The sequence below is a fragment of the Sinocyclocheilus rhinocerous genome, unplaced genomic scaffold (genome assembly GCF_001515625.1).
Source record: "Sinocyclocheilus rhinocerous isolate Xijiao unplaced genomic scaffold, SAMN03320098_v1.1 scaffold820, whole genome shotgun sequence".
Lineage (NCBI taxonomy): Eukaryota > Metazoa > Chordata > Actinopteri > Cypriniformes > Cyprinidae > Sinocyclocheilus > Sinocyclocheilus rhinocerous.
Genome location: NW_015670386.1, coordinates 1,596,666 through 1,606,032, shown reverse-complemented (window position 1 = coordinate 1,606,032; position 9,367 = coordinate 1,596,666). Strand labels below are relative to the sequence as shown.

At 36.0% G+C, this 9,367-nt stretch overlaps 1 long non-coding RNA gene across 1 annotated transcript; it reads right to left on the bottom strand.

Moving 5' to 3' along the window:
* Window positions 1-2,098: 2,098 nt before the first annotated feature.
* On the bottom strand, window positions 2,099-9,168 carry LOC107734223 (uncharacterized). The gene is made up of 3 exons (XR_001639074.1): window positions 8,992-9,168; window positions 4,704-4,907; window positions 2,099-2,198 (listed from the first exon to the last, which is right to left on the bottom strand). It is a non-coding gene; the product is annotated as an uncharacterized LOC107734223 (long non-coding RNA).
* Window positions 9,169-9,367: the final 199 nt, after the last annotated feature.

Genomic DNA, 9,367 nt, shown 5'->3' with positions numbered 1-9,367 from the left:
GGATAAATGAGTTTTCCATTGATGTATGGTTTGTTAGGATAGGACAATATTTGGCCGAGATACAACTATTTGAAAATCTGGAATCTGCAAAAAAAAATCTAAATATTGAGAAAATCAAATTTAAAGTTGTCCAAATGAAGTTCTTAGTAAGGCATATTACTAATCAAAAATTAAGTTTTAATATATTTACGGTAGGAAATTTACAAAATATCTTCATGGAACATGATCTTTACTTAATATCCTAATGATTTTTGGCATAAAAGAAAAATCCATAATTTTGACCCATACAATGTATTTTTGGCTATTGCTACAAATATACCCCAGCGACTTAAGACTGGTTTTGTGCTCCAGGGTCACATATTTTTTTTCCTGTGATGGCAAAGCTGAATTTTCAGTCTTCAGTTTCCCATGATCCTTCAGAAATCATTTTAAAATGCTGAAACTTTTATATTAATCAATGTTGAAAAAGATTATGCTGCTTAACATTTTTGTGGAAGCTGTGATGCAGTTTTTCAGGATTATCTAATGAACATTTATTTGAAACTGATTATTTTACTGTCACTTTTGATCAGTTTAATGCATCCTTGCTGAATAAAAGTAATATTTTTTTCAAAAAAATCCTACTGGGCCCAGCCTTTTGAACTACTTGAGCACTATAGTTGAAGTCATATGATATCTTGAGATTAACAGATTAATATTTTAGTCAAAATTCACTGATCATCTGGTGACTTTCAATGAGCTGTTAACTTGCAAACTGACCATTGAGTCTGACAGCTGAACTCTGATTCATGAACAGTTCTCTCTGAGAACCAGTGGGAACGGTTTCAGCAAACCAGTGGCAACCGTTCTCAAATTAATATTTAAATATCAGCTCTTCATACAAAGGTGCGCTCTTCAAGTCTTCTTTAGTCACACGAGTCTAATGGACCACATTTATGGTGCTAAAACTATTTGTGGAAAATTTGTGCATGAAGATTCGTCTGTGTTCCACAGGGAAAAAACAGCATTGTTACAATATAATAGGCTGGTTAGTAAATAATTACAAAACATTCATTTTGGGTTCATTTTTGGGTTATTGTTGCTAGTCTTTAAGACTAGATATTAAGAAAGGCAAGATTTATTCAATCAAAGTTTTATATTACAGTCCTGCCAAGATGAATCAAAAGATTTAAAACTGAAATAAACCTTTATGTCAATCATTTAATTTACTATTTGGACAAGTTGCATAACCACTTAGCTCTATGTAAATCTGACTCTGTGCCACAAATATACTTGATGATCATTATGCAAAATGACATTTACTCTCAAAATTCACATCCTTAACATCCACGCTCACTTACAATCTCTCTCCATCTCACACACAATCCAATTTCTGCAGCACCTAACCATGTGTGATGAAGAGCCCAGGCCAATAAGCTTCATTGATAACTCGCAACTGAAATGACAACTGTGCCACTACGTGATGAAAATATCAGAGTGTTGCGGCTGTGTTGGAGGTTTCTGACAGTGCCACATCAGTCACCCTCATCACAGCTCTGTTACTCAAAAATATAATCTCGTTTCCTTGCATCAGTCCGGGTGTAAAGTAGGCCACTGTGATCAAAATTAAGCCGTTGACATGACTGCTCACCTTCCTTATCCAGCTCTCTGACTATCGGGAATACACCAGCAAATACAGACAGACATAGCACAGATGGATTGTCTAAACACCACAGCAAAACTGTCAGTGCATGCTACAATAATAAGCTTGCCTTATGAAATTATCAGTTAAAAAGTGCAAACGCAACATCTCTACACAGTTGGTAAAACATTTTTTACACTGTCTTAACACTGTCCTGCTCATGAAGGCCTCTTAACACTACACATTTAAAGCATCTCAATCATCTGACTCACACAAATTAGCCCAGTACAACTACACAACAAGATTAGACATCTGAAATCACAATGAAGACACTGAATAAAGTAAGGCAAAAATACCCAGATGATAGATATTTACAATAGATATTTAAAGTGTGCATCCATGAATCCTTTTTGACCACTGACCCGTACAGAGCAGAATGCACAATAAAAAACTAAGCATTCTAAACCTTACCAGAAATGTTGTAATGTCCTCTTCAGTCCATCATGTCACCAGAAATGAAGGGTGAGTGTATGCTTAATAATGTCACTGAACTTTCAAACAGCTACAATGAAAATGCCTGAAAAACATACACATACAAATATTTCAGAGGTGTTTAATTAATGATGGGGGGAAAACATAGGTATAGGTCCCCTATATGTTGATGTTTAATATAAAGCAAAAATTATTTGTTTAGATCATAGTTTTAAATATGTAATGATTCATATTTTTATGATGAATTTTTGTTTAATCTGGGTCTGGGACAAGAATAAACAATAGGGGTAGACCGGAGATGGTTATAACATTTTTGACGTTTCTGTCTGTATCTTGGGGTTCTTTTAAGCCAGTGCATTCAAAATGTGCTTCAAATTAGTTACAAGTGTCTGCTATTAAATGGCATAGCTGTTATCTTTGCAGCACAAACAGAAAATGCATGGTTTAGTTTCAAACACGAGGAGTGAAATGTTACAATTCACCCCATAGTCCAACTTAGTTGTAACATACCCTGGGGTAAGATGTTACCTTATGATATCCACCGGTGTGAGACATAACATTATGCAATAAGGATTATGAAAAAAAAAAAAAAAAGGCATTTGAAAGCTTTTTATTCAACACTGACTTTTCAACAAAATTGGTGTGTGTTACATTAGCATCATGATAATAAAACTGAATAACGTACATAAGTAAGTGTGTGTGTGTGTGTGTGTGTACCTGTTTTTCTATTCTGGTGAGGACTTAAACCTGAATACACATAGACTCATGGGGACTCGTGTCACGGTGGGGACCTAAATTGAGGTCCCCACGGGTAAACAAGCTAATAAATCACACAGAATTAAGTTTTTTAAAAATCTAAAAATGCACAAAGTTTCCTGTAAGGGGTAGGTTTAGGTGTAGGGTTGGTGTAGGGCAATAGAATATACGGTCTGTACAGTAGAAAAAGCATTACGCCTATGGAGAGTCCCCACAAGGATAGCAAACCAGACGTGTGTGTGTGTGTGTGTGTGTGTGTGTAAGCATGTTTGTTAATGTCAGACATAGTAATTGGCCATAATAAAACTGAACTTGAACACTTGACTTGAACATTTATAGACACCTCTCGGTTTGTCTTTCTCTTCCAAGACCTAGGCATACTGAAATTCAAAGAAAACTTTTAAATAAAACAAAAAATTAGCTTGGAGTGAGTTATAACATGTTTTATTGATGTTACATCCAACCCCGCGACTTGCTGCTACAACTAACCCAGAGTTTTGTAGCCATGAACTAGCTCACCTTACAGCAAACAGCCAAAGCATTAGCACTAACAATCCGCATGAAAAACATCTGCACAGACATAAAATGGACAAAATTTAACATTGATGAGTTTGACTACAAAGCAGGGACTACCATCACAAAAATAAATGAAGTATAAAAAGTTACTTTTTACCTCAAAATAAGTTTTTCTCCTCTAAACTCTGCTGCCTGCCACAGGGCTCTAATTCCTCACATGTGGAATAAGCACTCAAATGAAAATGTGTGAAGTGAATTAGGTGGTTTGTAACTTGTTCCTTATTTGAGAAATTGGAAGTGTTAACTGACCCTTGTTACAACCATCTCCGGTCTCCCCCAACTAACTATAGCCTATATGAACAGAAGCAAAAAAAAAACAAAAAAAAGAGGTATGGTAAAAATTTTTGAAAAAAAAATAAAACCTGACGTTTTAATAAATCACTCTAAATAAAAGTACATGTGAAAACCACTTTTTGTAATTCGAATGAAACCCGTGGTTCTTCTTATCATCAATGTAAAAAAATATTATTTTTGAATGTTTTTTTAGAATGTTTACATACTTTATTCAAAGTGGTTTTCTGAGCTCATATTGTTAGGATTATGAAGAACCTCACAGAAGGTCTAGTTAAACAAGCTCAAATGAGTGTGACTGAATTCATTCTCAACAGCTGATGTGCCGCGTACTGAGAGACCTTGCCACACAAAAGACACTGTTTTTTTATTTGTGTTTATTTATTATTTTTTTAATAATCTTCCGCTCTTCATTTTGTGTATGTTTTGTCTCTGGTTAATCTGGTGTCCTCCAAATGTTTATTGTTAATGAACAGAAGCAAAAAAAAAAAAAAAAAAAGAGGTATGGTAAAAATTTTTGAAAAAAAAATTAAACCTGACGTTTTAATAAATCAACAACTGGGGCATAAAACAGAAATAACAATTAAGATGTGACCTAAATATGTCATACTGTATATTATCACCTACTACATACATCAATTATTAGTAGTAATAGTAGTAGGCTAGTATTGTTGTTATTATTAATATATATTATTATTAGTGTTTATATGACCTAATATAACTTCTATGATTGTAACCGTTTCCGTAACGTGTTATCCCGCTTGTTTTCTTTCCCGCGCCATTAATGGCTGAGGCACTGCGAGATGAACGCGCCACGTGCCTTAAAAAATCGGATTGTTTGAAAATCTCGGCTCTGAACTTGAACCCAACTAAAACGAGCTACGAGTACAAGTGGAAAGTTAAGTGTGAACGGATGGGAGTTCTCTTTCTATATCAATTTATATGTAAATCACACTAAATTACCCACCATATGCCAGTCCTCATTTACAGTTCTCCCGAATTCATCCATGCAGGAGGGCAGCTGAATGAGGATCTATCATCAGCTGGATTGCTCTGTCGATAACGTCTGTTTGGCAGGCCAAGAATGAAGCAATTGAGGCCATCTGGAATGACTGCACTGCCTATACACCGCCCTCATGTGGCTTTAAGTAGAATCAACGTTCATGATTACCTGTGAAATCATACGGAAAATTCTACACCCGAAAATTGGAAAATTCACTGGGACTGAAAATTTTTTGTTGTTGTTGCTCAAATTTAAGAAATGTATCTTTACTGATATCAGAAAATGTGAAAGTTTGTGCGATCATACTTGTATGCTAAAGTCAACTCAAAAATGTTAAACCAAAACACAAAAACCTTTTTGATATAGGCCCTACTTTTACTGAGTAACTTTCGAATACAAAATTCCATTTTGCTCCAAACCTCGTCATACTAAAGTTTCTAGCCAGCAAGAGCAACAACCTTTCACTTTTTGGTTCGTCTTCTAACTTAAGCAGACTTCATCTGAGAACTAATAATTTAATGAAGTCTCTAATCATGAAAGGAAATTAAACACTAAAAATACCTGCTTATTATTGGTTCTGTGCACTCTGCCTGCTACAACTCAGACAAATAAATGATGCGGAAAATTAGAGCACAAAAAAATCACAGTGATTTACAATTACATGAGGTGACCTGAATAAAGCTGCTAGAGTACAAATGTGATTAAAAGCAAAAGAAACAGATAGAAGACAAACTTGTGTAATTTACAATAGACCTTTTACTTGCTGATATATTTCCTGCAGTTTCTCCCCAGAGCTGTTAGACCTCAACGAGAATTGCATAATGCTTTTGTGCTGATTGACTGATATTCTGCCACATTAATCAAGTATAACAAATAACAGGGTTTGATATCAAGTATGCAAAATATTTATTTACAGAAGCGATGTGTATTAAAACTGAAAAAGGGGGAAAGAACAAGATCTGTAGTGACTTACAGTAAATCAAAGTTACAGTCACTATGAAGGAGGCAGTTCTTCACACTACCTTTTGGCAGCTACCTCATTTAATCCTTACTTTAAGCCCTGGTAAAAATAGAGCATGGAATACAAACCATCTAGTACTGTTGGAGAGATTAGTAGAGGATTATTTATCCATTTAGTCAGATAAACGCATATTATGTTAGAAGGATGTGGAAATACGTGCCCTGAGTGTCATGTCCCTCTAGTTGATAGCTAAGGTCTACATGATAAACTGCGGATTCATATTGGTGTTTAAGGAATAGTTCACCCAAATTTGCTCACACTCAGGCCATCCAAGATGTAGATGAGTTTGTTTCTTCATTGGATCTGATTTAGAGAAATTTGCATCACTTGCTCAATAATGGATCCTCAGCAGTGAATGGGTGCCGTCACTCGTTAAAGGGGTCATATGATGCGATTTCAATTTTTCCTTTCTCTTTGAAGTGTTACAAGCTCTTGGTGCATAAAGAAGATCTGTAAAGTTGCAAAGACTAAAGTCTCAAATCCAAAGAGATATTCTTTATAAAAGTTAAGAGTCAGCCACGCCTACCTAAAACGGCTCATTCTAACACGCCCCCACGTCTACGTCACGATGTGGGAAGATTTGCATAACGCCGCCCAAATGTTCACGCAAAGAAAGAAGGCGTAACTTTTATTCTCACTGTAGTATTGTTGCTGCCGCCATGTCTGAAGGCGCTGTGTGTTTTTTGTGAAAGCAAAACTACTTTGTTTGGCCTTCCAAAAGAGGACGATATCTGCTTCGTCATGCCTGGAGCTGATCCGTGCTGGTTGCTGAGGAAATACATCAACTTCGCGCTGTGGATCACCGGATCGGCTTTCACCGTGGACGAAGCGGAGTCCAGCCCGGGGTCGTCACATGTGGTTGCTGCAAGCCCGCCGGACGCTCCTTCGTCGAATCCGCCGACCGCGCCGTTCTCAAGCCCACAGGCCTCCGCTCACTCTAGCCCGCCGTGTGTTTCGTTGTGAAAGACAATGAAACAAATGCCTCGTTTGTAATGGGTTTTCATGTTTTTGAATCATCGCTCCGGCCGGACAGGGCATCACAATATGGTAAGGGACGTAACATTTCCGACGCGTGCTTGCAGTGTTCGGCCAATCACAATGCACTGGGTCAGCTGGCCAATCAGAGCAGACTGCGCTTGTCAAAAGAGGGGTCTTTGTTGAAAAGACGCGTTTCAGAAAGGCGGGGCATAGAGGAGAAACAATAATGTACAGTATGTGGAAAATAATGTTTTTTTTACTTTAAACCGCATAAACACATTTCATTACACCAAATACACAAAATAATGTTCTTTTTAGCAACATCATATGACCCCTTTAAGTGAAAAAGTTGCGTGTTTGTAGAAAACAAAACTGACGTTTTTAACTTCACACTGTTGTTTTCAGCTACAATACAAGTCCTCTATCCATTTTATTGCTTTTTCCAGTAAAAAATTGGCTCATCTGAATCAGGTGAGAAATATGCACAGATCAAGCACCGTTTACAATCACATAGCTTTTCACTTCACGAGACGTTAAATGATGGACTGGAGTTGTTTGGATTACTTTTGGATTATTGTAATGTTTTACGCTGTTTGAACTCTCATTCTGACGGCACCCATTCACTGCAGAGGATCTATTGGTGAGCAAGTGATGTAATGCAAAATTTCTCCAAGTCTGTTCCAATGAGGAAACAAACTCATCTGTATTGGATAGCCTGTATGTGAGAAAATAGTCAGCAAATTGTTGTTTTGGGGGTGAACTATTCCTTTAAGTTGCCGTCATTAAAATTTCGAGGGCAAACAGGTCTATTTTTTATTGTCAAGTGTGTCGCAATGTACGAAGTCTCAGAGAAGTCACTTTCAAACTAAGTAGCTTTCTCTTGGAAAATGCAATAAATTCTCTTGACCAACTTGAAAACAATTCAGAATCTGTGTCGGGAAATATTTCGCCCTCAAGCGTTATGAAAATACACTCTTGAAAATTCACAGAACGGTAAATGTGACTGCACCTTTAAACCACATTATTGTTCCTGTCAGGTTCTGTTTAATTGACACTCACTTGTGAAGGTCCAACTCTTGCTACAAAAATTTTGGTCAGTAATATGACTACCCATGCCATTGCACAGTGTGAATGTTTAGGTTACTGGGGACATTTGACTTGTTTGTTTCTTCTCTTTTTCTCAGGGTCAGCATCATAAATCCCTCTGTTGCCAAAACTGCATTGACTGCAAATAGGAATGATGGGTTGAGAATACAAACATGAATTATTGCTAAAACTGAACCGAGTTTATCAGCAGTCATTCTTGTCATTTCAGGGTCATATTTGAAATGGATAACAGACTGAGAACACTAAAACTTCTGTAGGGTTGTATATATATTGTATGAAAAGTTGCACAAACTGCATTATTGATTAATGCTACATAAAAAACATTGTGTTTTTACTTCTGTTTCTTTTTTCCTTGTGTGTATATGACTGCAGAAGTGCATGTGAAAATGATTACTTTGGACAAAGTCATATTTATAATTTGGTTAAAATCTTACATTTTGATTTAATATTAATCAAATATATTTATTTTCCCAAAGACATTAAAATTCATGCAAATAAAAGGTTATTGAATAGACCATATAACATACTTAATATATTTTCTTAGACATAAGCCAAAACTAAATGTTTATTGAGATGTGTTTTTAAATCATATTTTCTGTTTTCTTGCAAAAAATAAAAATGAATTAAAAAAATCAATAAATTCTGCAGTCAGTAAAGCTTGCCAACACAATATATATACATATACTGTTAACTATTCTTTTTGACCAAAAAAAAAAAAACTGAACAAAACAGGTTTAATCCAGATCCCAGGATTTTCAATTTGGCCAATATAAAACGGCACTTATTTGTATGAGCAATGAAGACTTGTTTCCACACTGCTTTTCATTTTATTGTCAGTGCAGTGCAATACTTTATTTAAGAGGACTGAGACTTACACAAGTCACCAAATTGTAACATTTAATTGCCAGTAACTACTGTCGTCCAAATGCCCAGGCTCTTTACACAAGGCTGAAATTTAACTGCCTCGCATGCTTTCACTGCAAGTTGTCAAAAGACTCTACTAATGGTCAAATAACAGTGTTACAAGAACAAGAACCAAACGTGTCACTACACTGTGCATGCATTAGATACTGAACTAGTTGCATAAAACATTTAATGGAACTGCGGAAAAGAGTGTTTGGAAGTGCATATAAGTGTCACGTTTACCTGATGGAATGAAGACAGAAGAGCATACAACGAAGATAATCTTAATTCTTTTTAAATACATCCACAGGGAAAGATGAAGGGAATATCAATACACGAAGGGTAACCACATACAATAACTGACAACTCAGAGAACTAAAGGAAGGGAATTTATACAAATGGAAGAGGAACTAATGACTAATTAACAAGACACAGGTGAAAGGAAGTTAACTAATAAAGACATAACGAGGACAGGAACAGGAACGACCAAATATGGGCACATGAGGGAGAAAAACACAACCAAATGTAACGAATCAGCTAATGCGAAATATGAATAATTAATCATAACTAGTTATAATTAATTATGAATATTTTAGATCCGCTGTAGATATTTACTTGA